General features: G+C 42.8%; 1 long non-coding RNA gene across 6 annotated transcripts in view; it reads right to left on the bottom strand.

Annotated features, from left to right (window-relative positions):
* Positions 1 to 12407, bottom strand: part of LOC132592649 (uncharacterized) — a 132595-nt gene that overhangs the window by 81989 nt on the left and 38199 nt on the right. For all 6 annotated transcript variants that reach the window (XR_015945955.1, XR_009558161.2, XR_009558162.2 and 3 more), the window contains exons 2-3: positions 11582 to 11665; positions 4690 to 4809 (exon numbers count right to left, since the gene is read on the bottom strand). This is a non-coding gene — a long non-coding RNA (uncharacterized LOC132592649). The remainder of the gene's footprint in view (positions 1 to 4689; positions 4810 to 11581; positions 11666 to 12407) is intronic.

Genomic DNA, 12407 nt, shown 5'->3' with positions numbered 1-12407 from the left:
CACACCTTATATTCGGGTACTGATCAGATCTGCATTCCCATTCTGACAATATTCACTTAGAAGGGGCCCTGTGTATTTCAATGGAATGCTTTCCAAAGTAGGAGGCTTGAGGCAGGCCTCTGCAACTTGAGACTTGCCACGATGAAAATCAGCCCACCAGCCATGCATGGCTAGCCACCTTGATGGTCATTGCTCCCCAATAGCCCACAAAATAATGGATTTGTCAAGCACTCCGCAGCTCAAAACACCTGGATAGGAGGTTTGGTTTGGTTAGGTTTGGTGTGCCACCAGTTGTGTGGGGCTGCTTTAGATTCTTAGCCTTGCTGTATTTAGCTCAGGCTCAGCTGCGATCTTTGAATATCTTCCTGAAGTACAGCATCTGTATCAGAAGCCTGGGTCCCTAATATCGCACAAGGCACATTTATCTACCACGTCATAGGGCTAAACAATATAGTTGCTGCTCCCTCTAGTGGCCAGACATAATTCAATTTTCCCTTAGGAATGGTCTCTCATACCAACCTCTCATCTCTTGAGATTTTTGTGATACATGGCTCTAGCAGGCATCCCCAAACTTTGGCCCTCCAGGTGTTTTGGACTACAATTCCCATCTTCCCCAACCACTGGTCCTGTTAGCTAGGGATCATGGGAGTTGTAGGCCAAGACATCTGGAGGGCCGCAGTTTGAGGATGCCTGCTCTAGAGTTCTCCAATAAGCAAGGGACATTTCTCAATATGTTGTTGTTGTTTTACAAGTAGGGTGGAAAATAAAACTGGATTATAAACAATACAAGCAATCACAAAGGGACTGCCAATGGGTAGGTGTTGCTTATTTCAATTGTGTTTGTTTGCAAGCAATGGCCACAGTCCACCTTTTTTTGTACAAAGAAAGAAAGAAAGAAAGAAAGAAAGAAAGAAAGAAAGAAAGAAAGAAAGAAAGAAAGAAAATGCCGATTTCAAAAAAATGTGGCCCCCAAATCAAGAAACCTCTCTTGAGGTTCCCAAAAGCTCAAAATGCAGGAGCAAGAGCAAGGAGAGATTTTAGCAGCAAGAGCAAGTTATATTGTATATAATTTATTATATATCCTTTACCCTCAGTGGAGGGTAGGGTGGAGGTCTGCTGAAAAGATGTACTACTTCGATTTGATATGATGTTATTGGATGCAATTTTATTTTTTTATTTTTTTGTGTAGCTATCGCAATCATAATTTAAAAAGATTGTTTTTATGTTTCGTTTTTGTTTTGTTTTCCTTTTCATTTAATTCTTTATTTCTTGTTTGTGTTCATATGATTTTGTAATGTTTGAAAATAAATAAATAAAGTGTTGGGGGGAAAATATTATATATTATCACAATAATTTTGAAAAACAAATGTTTAGAAGAGCCATGCAAACCCCTGCTGTAGGTTTCCCTTTCAAGTCTCCCAACTGCTTGTTTTATGTGAAGGTGCGTTGAAAGAGAAGTTTGGCAGCTCTGAAGGGCACCTTCTGAAAAAGGTGTCAGATCAAAGTCTGAAGACCACTGGTAGAGTATAAAGCCGTCTGGAGATCAGCACAGATTAAATTAAATGTGATGCCGCTATTAAAGTGTGTTCTCATGCCCACCTGGAGATGTAAAGCATTTCCTTTTCAAGTGTTCCGTGAGAAAGAAGAGCTCTGACCAAGTGATGGAAGTCCACATAGGCGTGGACTCAACTGTAAACCCGTAAGACTTGGGTCAGAAACATTATTGCTCCCTGTGTGTTCTGCACAGAGCCAGGAGCGCTTGGTTTAGTGGGAGGCAGAATCATGCTGCATCCACAAGATTCCAGACAGACAGATGCAGAAAAGACAAACATTGGTGGAATCTGAGCTTATAAAGGTTTAATAATCTACATTTCTTTTTTTTAAATAGGACACTCCTCGTGGACACATGTGAAAAAAAACAGTATTAACAACGCACAGTCCTCCAGGCATTGCAGACAAGCCACAGCAATCCCAGTTGCACCACTGTGCCCAACTCTACTTAAACTAAGCAAAGTCAAGTCGCAGGCAGTAAATTGCTCCTTTTTCTTTTGTGTGTGTGTTTGCATGTGTGCGCATGTGTGGTGATGTTTCACAGTTTGATTATCAGTCATGAAAAGACATTACTTAAAGCAGCAGTGACACTGTCTAATCATTCTTGTGAAATATAGACTTCTCTCTCCCCTTCCGACAGAGCCGGCATTAATACACATTTATGCAAAGCAGAGACAGATCTGTCACAGGCTAATCTTTGCAAGTATGATAGATGATGTTTATTTTCAGTGATGGAATGAAACACCCCGGCTGACAATAATTGTAATAAAAAGGACAGATCAACTTCTATAAAATGATTGAATTACCAAGTCTATTGCATTAATGCCTCCTCTCAGCTGTGCCATAAACCTGCTTTAGGTTTGTTCCAAGTTACGGTACACTGGGAAGCATCCACCTTCAGCGAGACATCCTGCCCTTGACCTGCGCTAATCAGAGGGCAGCCGTGTTTGGATGCCATTTCTGGCTGCGGCTATTTGTATTCATTTAGAGCATGAAACGATGTTTCCCAGTCCCTGGCAGAAAGTAAGAAAAGAGCACTATACTCAAACTTACAGGGATTGGACCAGAGAGTCCAAATTCCATACATTATTTGAGCTCTAATAGGACATCTTGCACTGTGCTGAATGGGGGGGGGGGTATCGATAGTCATCTCTGCCTGCTAGCTATCAAACCAAGTGCAAGGATATACTGCTGGCATTTAAAGCCTGAATCAATTTGGGATTAGCAGACCACCTCCCCTAGTACAGATTAATCTTTAAGATCTTCCAATGAGACCCTACTGGCCGTTCCATGGCCAACTTGATGACAACGTGGAAGGGGGTGTTTCTCAGTGATAGCACCCACCTCCCAGAATGCCCACCCATGATAAGCAAGACAGAGACAAGAAAGACCTATAAACACCTCCTAAAAGCAAATACCCATATATTTAACTCTGTCTTGTACAGTGCCTAGTTCTCTCTCTCTCTCTCTCTCTCTCTCTCTCTCTCTCTCTCTCTCTCTCTCTCTCACACACACACACACACACACACACGGAGGGAAGGGGAGAGGAGGGGCATTCTCAATCTGCTAGCCCAAGGGCTATTGCGGTAGCAGATGGGACAGTTCTACGGCTGCACAACAGAAGAACACAACACAACAGTTGTGCTAGCAGAAACATATTTTGTGGGAAGAAGGGCTGCTTGCTAAACCACTGCAGTAACTGTTGCTCTGGGAGGAAAATAGGAGGTCTCCTAAATACTCTCGGCAAACTACAATTCCCAGGATTCTTCTGGGAGAAGCCATGACTGTTTAAAGTGGTATCATAATCTGAACGTGACCTTAATCAGATCCAGCTCATATATGTCAGAAGCAACATGCCTTTATAGATTTTATAGCATTTTTAATGTTTTGTTGAGGAACTGTTTCATTTAGCATTTTGTATCACCCATCTGTGCATCTGTACTATGTGGACGTCAACACAATCTCGCTCCCATCCACCCCATCTGTCCCTGGATGGAGCAATGACACAGGCAACCAGAAATCAGGTGACACCTGCTGTTTCCGAGCACAATTCAAAGTGTTGGTGTTGACCTTTAAAGCCCTAAACGGCCTCGGTCCAGTATACCTGAAGGAGCATCTCCACCCCTATCGTTCTGCCCAGACACTGAGGTCCAGCGCCGAGGGTCTTCTGGCGGTTCCCTCGCTATGAGAAGCCAAGTTACAGGGAACCAGGCAGAGGGCCTTCTCGGTAGTGGCACCCACCCTGTGGAATGCCCTCCCACCAGAGGTCAAAGAGAACAACACTTACCAGACCTTTAGAAGGCATCTCAAGGCAGCCCTGTTTAGGGAAGCTTTTAATGTTTGATTTCTGTATTTTAATGTTTTGTTGGAAGCCGCCCAGAGTGGCTGGGGGAACCCAGCCAGATGGGTGGGGTATAAATAATAAATTATTATTATTATACCACCCCACCACCCACGACAGTATAGGGCAGAGAAATCAATAAATAGGCAGGTGTGTCATTTTACCCAATATTAATGTGAGGGTTGCATTTGCAGTGTTGCTCATAGTACTACTGTTTTTAAAAGTGGAGATCATTCATACCAAAGTTACAACTATTACTTAAGAGATGAAATGACCCACTACTGGAAGGGGTTGCATTAACATGTTTAAAGGGAGAAATTACGTAATTTTTACATTTAAAAAAAATCCATCCAAAAAGTCTCTAAGCCTTTTGCCTCATATATCCTTGAATGTTTTTCCCCTCCTCACATAACATTTCTAAGGCACTCCTCCAAACATTTCATAAATATTGCAGAAGTAATTGGGGTTATAATAAAGGCAGAGGAAGCCTGAGCTCTTCAGCTGGCCTGCATATGCTAGTCTGGATTTCTCCAGTGTCATTTGCTTCCAAGCCAGTCCTGTTTAAACCCGATACAGCCTCGCCTTTGAACACACAAAAACTTCCAAGTGCCTTGAAGTGCGATGAGAGGCTTGGAGCACTTAGAGATTCAGGCATCTGTGAGACATTTTGATGTCTTCCCCAAGCACTGGGGTGCTTTTTGTTTCTCTGTTTGTTGTCACCACTTTCATTAAACTTGCATTAGATCTGAAAGTGCAGTGGACTCTACCTGAGATTTTTCAGAACTATGTTATCATACCTTCCTTGAGTTCTTCATGAAGAACCTTGGCAGACTTGTGTCTTCCAAAGTCCCTGTAGACCCATGCATAAGAGGCTGGCATGAGAGACCTCCAAGCAATCCTGTTTGTGTTCCGCACCTCTGTGGATAAAAAAAGGCATGTATTATTTCTTCTGGAAGCTGAATGTTATGAAAATTAAGTGTGTAGGTTGTAGGAAGCCGCATGTAGACAGTGCTGGGGAAAGAACTTGAGACCAACGACCTTTCAAATGTTTGAGAATATGCAGTTGGTTTAGTCTGGGTCCAGGGAAAGGTTGTGTGAGGTCTGGTGTCAGCCAAAGGGGTTCCTATGAACCAGGAGAGTGAGGGGGAATAGGAATACTATCAGGAAACTTCAGTGGAATAACTTTTGTTTACCCTGCATGCTGAGAGGTTTGCACCTGCCCTAGAAGATAAATCAGATTTTCCATCTTGTGTTCCTCACACTTCAGTCTGAAACTAGTTCACTGGTCTCTTAGAGCTAAAGTATATATCAACTTCACTACTACTCCAATTAGAGGAGGCCTATGAAAAGCTCCATTCTATTCTCTCACCACTTTGATGGCAAGTGTGTTTTCATGGGTCTTAACAACATAAGAAAGAAAACATATCTTAAAGTGTCAGGGAAAATGTGTGGTATTCATTGAATTTTTTAAAAAATAAAATAAAATGCCCAGCTTGTTTTTATTGGGTGTTGACACAGACAGAAAGTTTCCCTGTTCCACTCCAGGAAATTGGGGCAGGGTTGTTTTCTTTCCCATTTGCTGGCTAATATATATATACTTTTGGCATTCTGAAACCTGCGAAGACAGTTTGGAATACATTTTCCTCTTATAAGCATTACTGTTAGCTTGCTTCTTTGAGTTAAACATACCTTCTGTATTGTTGTCCAATACCAAAGGAAACACAGCAAGTGGGTTGCTACAAAGGTGTGAATGGCTCTCAGATTCAACCTCCAGCCCAGTTCTTGAATGCATGTTGATTGGCACAAAGTGTGTACTGAGGAGTGGAGTAACATTTTCATATCAAAGAGCAGCCTCCCCAGGACCACATGATCTTCTGTGTAAATTGCCTTGGTATTGGTTTAGAAGGCGATGATAAATCAGTGGTAAAATAAAATAATAACCCTAACCTCATGGTGAGTTTTCACCCATATTTTCAACTTTTAGAAACACTCACTTTCCAAGTTACACAATACCCATTCAAGATTAATGGTGGGTGCCAATGAGTGGAAGGAAACCAACAATGTGATAACTTTTGCTTCACACGGGGAGATTTGTTGTTATTGCAGCACATGAATGGAAACTCACCACAAAGAAACAGCCTGAGCACAGAGTAGGTAACAGCTAGACCAGGAGGCCTTGCTTAGCTTATTTAGTCGAATCCTGTAGAGGGAACTCCTTGGCAGATTCCTCCTGTGGCTTTCTGTTTATGGCATATAGAGCCTGGATTGCACAGACTGATATGTGGGACTAATGGGTGACTGGTTCCACCTTTGACTCAGTGGCCTTTCATTTATTTCCAGCTCCTTAAGTATACAGGTGAGGGATTGCAGGCTGAATTCTCCTTTGTTTGGAAAGCACCCTGCTTGTAAGAAGCTAGCTTGCCCATTAATGAGGGCTTTAGCCATGACTCCTCTCTGATATGCCAGCTTTCTAGGTGCAGAGAGAGACAGGGCATAGACCAGGCATCCCCAAACTGCGGCCCTCCAGATGTTTTGGCCTACAACTCCCATGATCCCTAGCTAACAGGATCAGTGATCAGGGATGATGGGAATTGTAGTCCAAAACATCTGGAGGGCCGAAGTTTGGTGATGCCTGGCATAGACATACAGAGAAGAGTAAGAGAAACATGTGGTTTTCTGGCCCATATGGTTGTATGTGATGTTCCATGTGATGTTCCATGTTTGTAACTTGGCACTGAAGGCTTTATTTATGAGATGCAGAACTGCCACTGCTCCATGTGTCTCGCTCTGCTCTTACTTGCAAATATGTTGCAGGACATGGTGTCACATTGTCCCACCTCCAGTGTTCGAAACTCCCATTGTTCTCGGCACATTTTTCAACAGGGAATTTCATTAGCGCAAGCAGTTTCTGAGCTCTGGGCACAGTAGTCCGCCTAAGATTCAGATTAGAACTGGAAGGAAAGGAGGACCTTTTTCTGCCTCCCCACTTCCAGCTACTCTCTGAAGACAGGAGAAGAGACCCTCTTAAGAATATTAGGGGGGTGGGCAGTGGAAGGACTAGACCATGTGAAAAACGAACTTAATATTTTAGCTGCAGTTCATCCATTTTCAGCTTTGAATTCTTGTTATTAAAAAGTGTGCCTAGACATTCCATTGTTGTGCCCATAACCTAGGCTTAAGTCACCATTTAGCTCCTAGCTTTCATATCTCAGTTTCTAACACTGCCCACCTCATATTACTGACTGACAGCAGTCAGAGTGAGGCAATGACATGGCCTGTATTGTGCTTGTCTAGACATTGCACAGATGATTGGAAGGATGGGGGAGAAGACATGAACAAAAAGAAATTCCTTGCATTTATAATATAAAGTAAAGCCCCATGATGCATGGACTGTGTGCCTCCTGCTTGTTGAATTGCCAGTGCTAAAACTTCTATGGCACAGAGCATATTCCTGTGGTTGTGAAGGAGACCCACAATGGGCTCTTGCTGAAAAACCAAACTACTGTCTGTTCTGCTAGCCCTTAGTGTTGCGTTCATTTGATTGTGTACAGCCTTAAACAGATTAAAGTTTCCCCATCACCACTGGAATCAATTATCTGGGTCCCAAGAATGACTCCGTTAATATGATACAAAACCTAATCCATATCTAATTTACAACACATAAAAGAAAGCAATGCTATACCGCAGTTATCATGAGGATGCAGAATGGCGGGGGGGGGCATGTTTGGTAGTAAGCACACAGACCAGCACAAAGTAAGGGATACTTAAACTCCATTTATATCATTGGGTCATAAGCACATGTAACTAGGCTGGCTGCTTGAACTGGACTGCTGAAGTTCATACTGAACAGGTTATTATACTCCAGTTGTCCAAGTGGCTGGGGTAAACCCAGTCAGATGGGTGGGGTACAAATAATAAAATAATCATTTGTTGTTGTTTAGTCGTTTAGTCGTGTCCGACTCTTCGTGACCCCATGGACCATAGCACGCCAGGCACTCCTGTCTTCCACTGCCTCCCGTAGTTTGGTCAAACTCATGTTCGTAGCTTCGAGAACACTGTCCAACCATCTTGTCCTCTGTCGTCCCCAAAATAATCATTACTACTGGCAAGCACTGGCTGTTTCTAATACAAACTTGTTTAGCTGATCCCATGCACTTTGTACCAATGGGAAAACATGGCTAATTTGTTTTGGTCTATTAAAGGTAAAGGTAAAGGGACCCCTGACCATTAGGTCCAGTCGTGACCGACTCTGGGGTTGCGCGCTCATCTCGCATTATTGGCCGAGGGAGCCGGCGTATAGCTTCCAGGTCATGTGGCCAGCATGACAAAGCCACTTCTGGCAAACCAGAGCAGCACATGGAAACGCCGTTTACCTTCCCGCTGTAGCGGTTCCTATTTATCTACTTGCATTTTGACGTGCTTTCGAACTGCTAGGTTGGCAGGAGCTGGGACCAAGCAACGGGAGCTCACCCCGTCACAGGGATCCGAACCGCCGACCTTCTGATCAGCAAGCCCTAGGCTCAGTGGTTTAACCACAGCGCTATTACAGATGCTATAAAAAGGTAAAGGTAAAGGACCCCTGACATTTAAGTCCAGTCGTGAACGACTCTGGGGTTGCGGCGCTCATCTTGCTTTACTGGCTGAGGGAGCCGTTGTTTGTCCGCAGACAGTTTTTCCAGGTCATGTGGCCAGCATGACTAAGCCGCTTCTGGTGAAACCAGAGCAGCTCACGGGAACACCGTTTACCTTCCTGCCAGAGCGGTACCTATTTATCAGTACAGAATTATCAGTACAGATGCTGTACTGATACACAAAATGTGAGAGCACATAAGCATCCCCATGTCTTGGGGTCCGAAGATGACCGATCTGGTGTCCTGGGCTAGGAAAGTTCATCAGCAAGGCAAAATAGCAGTAGCAATTCTCATTTATTCCCAACATCTGGGTGGAAAGGGGCCCACCCTTTCTAAATATGGAGCCTGAGTTTCATGTTATTACAGCGAAAAAGACTCAATATAATTTTATTTCATTCAAAGGCCTCATTTTTTGCCTGCTTCTTAAAACAAGCATTGTCAGCACAGAAAATGAATCGCAAAAATTTCAGCTGCCCAAAACATTCTTTTTTTAAAAGTAAAGTGAATGTTTGGAGATACCCGGCTTCTTGAATCTAAAAGACAGATTCCTTGAGAGCATAAGCTGGAGGTAAGAAAGTTCTCTGACAATATTCAATGCCATTTCGAAAATATTACTGTGGAATTATTATTATTAAATAGCTAAGAAGAAGAAGAAGTAGCTGTTGTAAGCAGCGATCCCCAAACTAAGGCCTGGGGACCAGATGCGGCCCAATCGCCTTCTCAATCTGGCCTGTGGACGATCCGGAAATCAGCATGTTTTTACATGAGTAGAATGTGTCCTTTTATTTAAAATGCATCTCTGGGTTATTTGTGGGGCCTGCCTGGTGTCTTTACATGAGAGAATGTGTCCTTTTATTTAAAATGCATCTCTGGGTTATTTGTGGGGCATAGGAATTCGTTCATTTTTTTTCAAAATATAGTCCGGCCCCCAACAAGGTCTGAGGGACAGTGGCCCGGCCCCCTGCTGAAAAAGTTTGCTGACCCCTGGTTGTAAGGATTACTGATATAATGCTTATGAAGCACTATATCAAGTGGAACCCATGTGGTGTCATCCAGGCACTGTCAAGTTCCATGGGACATACTCCCAGGTAAGTGGGTGTAGGATTGTACCCTTAGTCCAGATCCAATTGGCTCTGCAAATGTGTATTTTCCAATGGTGGATAAGGCCATCATTGACTACTAACCCAGACAGCTATTTTCTATGCTTTGCGATACCAGTTGCTGGAAACCGAGGTGGGCAGAGTGCTGCTGCGCTCAGATCCTTCTTGAGAGATTCGCATAGGCATCTGGTTGGCCGCTGTGAGAACAGGATGCTGGACCAAAGGGGTCACTGAACTGATCCAGCAGAGCTCTTTTTATGTTCTTAAATTTATGTTAATGTGGGTATTATCAAAAAGACTCACATGGAAGAAAATGTTACAGACCCTGACCCAAACCAAGGTGAATGATGTTGTGGCTGCCCCCTCTTAAACCTCCTTCTCTTTCCCCCCTCCCTCCCTCTGGTAGCATAAAGGGAAATTAGGTCCTCAGTTTCCAGCCTACCCACAAAGTCCTTGAACTAGCAAGAAACGTTAGCAGATGTTCATTAACGCACAGGCAACTGGAGGATTGGAGGAGTTTGCTAGTGATCCATGTTATGAATAAATGTTTGAAAGTCTCTACAGGGGAATAGCAATTCTGGTTCACAGCCAGTTGGCTACATATTACTGAAGGGCTGGGTGGGAAAGGGGTTAGGCTGAACAGCTTTGGTTTTGTAATTGTAATTGTTATTATTATAAATCTGAAAAGTAAACTGCCTAAAACATATGGAAATTTACATGCATTAACCCCCCAGCCGCCCTGAACATATGAAAGGGAAATACTTGCGTGAGAACAACGATTTCGGGTTAAAGGGGATTTTGTAAAGGTAAAGAGTTTCCGATCCCACTCTAAATTTGTTGTCGATTTGCCCTGTTGACTCAAAGGCTATGCCTTATTTAAAAACACTACCAGCCCAATCGTAAGATTCACCTTTACATATGGCAGCCTTAACTTGTGAGTGGGGAAGAAACATTACTGTACTTATTTATCCCCTAGTTAGAACAACAGGAATAAGAACTTTTGTGAGGGTTGCTTTGCCTAATGTAAGTGGCTGGAGTTTGGAAAGAGGTGAAAAGCAGGTGCTTATGTCTGAGGAGATTGCAGCTAGTAGGTTCTCCTTTTTCACACCCATAATGGAGATCAAAATAAGCTGATGGGTGTAAAACATTCCCACCCACCCACCTTACAAGGCAGATCACCTCTATTCTAAAAGCCATTGCATTATCATGGTTAGTGTTGGACTACGGTAGGACTTGGGTGACCAGGGTTCAAATCTCCACTCAGCCATGAAGCTCACTGGGTGGCCTTGCACAAGCCACTGCCTCTCAGCCTATTCTACCTCACAGGGTTGTTGTGGAAATTGATAATGAGACTTGCATCCCTAATTAACATTTTCCTAAGCAAGATGTGAATTGAACCACAGTCATCCTTCAAAACTTGCACCTCTCCAAGTTTTGCAATGCAAATTCTCCAGTGAAGTTATATGTGCAAAATTGCACACGAGTGTAAAATGTGCATAATAAATACATATATTAGTGGAAATAACACACCAAATTTCATAATATAACAGAAAAATGCTTTGCACAAATGTGTATATTAGGCAAAACTGCACACATAAATGTGTATGTATTAGAAGAAATTCATGCTAAAAATCTTACAGTTTTTCATGAAGACAAACTGATGTGGAAATTTGCAGAACTGAACTTAAGATTGGGAAAATGGGGAAAATGAGAAACTGAGAAACTGAAACTGACATATTTCCCCATCCCTAGTTATTTCCTCATATTCCTGACTTGGGTGGATCTGAGGTCAACAAGAAGAAAAATGCAATCCCAACCAAACTGACATTTGGCTGACCTCGACCAACCCAAATCAGCATGGCAATGTAGGAATCAGTACTGTATTTTGCTCCACCCAGGGAGCATTCTTTCCCACCATATGTTATATTGGACAACAACTTGGATAGCTGGACACTTACCTTTTAAACCTTGTCCATGCAGTATTTTGGACTTGTATCTGCCTCCTTCAGAAAGGGCCCTGAAGGCTTGGCTCATATTATGGACTAGGGAGAGAGAGAGAAAGAGAGAGAGAATCAAAATGATGCTATACAAAAGCAAAGACCAAACAAACAAACAACCTTTTCACTTTCCTGTTTTAATTATCACAGTTGCCTGTTATATATAAGAGAGATGTACCATGGGGGAGGTGTGGGAGTCTGCTTTTAACTTGTAGCTCAAGGCTATAACTTAAGCTCACCGTCTGCTTAGAGTAAAGTGATAGATTTTGACTGTGAGATGTGATTTTTACACACCAAAAGAATGCATAGATTAAATTAGCGTAAGCAGGGGCAGGCTGAATGCCACATCCGATCAATGCATATGGTTAAACTGATTGCAGGCAGATGAGCAGGCCATAGAGGAGGGGTGGGATTTTACATGGAAAATCCTCAGCAGCACCATTTTTTTTAACTGCAACAAGAAAAATAAATGAAAGAATGTAAACTGAAATAAATTGGGACATTTGGAATAAGCTTATGCAAATGTGTGTGGCTTTGAATTGCAAAATGCATTTCCGGGGATGCTAGTGCTACCGGTATTGTTTCAGAACAGGGTCCCAGTTCAAAGACTCCGACACACTTTCCTATCCTGGAAATATTTTACGCTGGTTCGTTACATTTAATGCTGATACAAATGGATGGCATTAGGTTTTGTAGTATGGTTATTTTCCAGTTGTGTGAGGCAAGGAATTTACATGGGGAATTTACAGTTGAAAGATACTTGGAAACCTTTTGGTTTCTTGAAGTT

The sequence above is a fragment of the Zootoca vivipara genome, chromosome 1 (assembly GCF_965207765.1).
Source record: "Zootoca vivipara chromosome 1, rZooViv2.hap1.1, whole genome shotgun sequence".
Lineage (NCBI taxonomy): Eukaryota > Metazoa > Chordata > Lepidosauria > Squamata > Lacertidae > Zootoca > Zootoca vivipara.
Note: the sequence above shows the minus strand (reverse complement) of the source record. Positions and strands in the feature narration are given on the sequence as shown.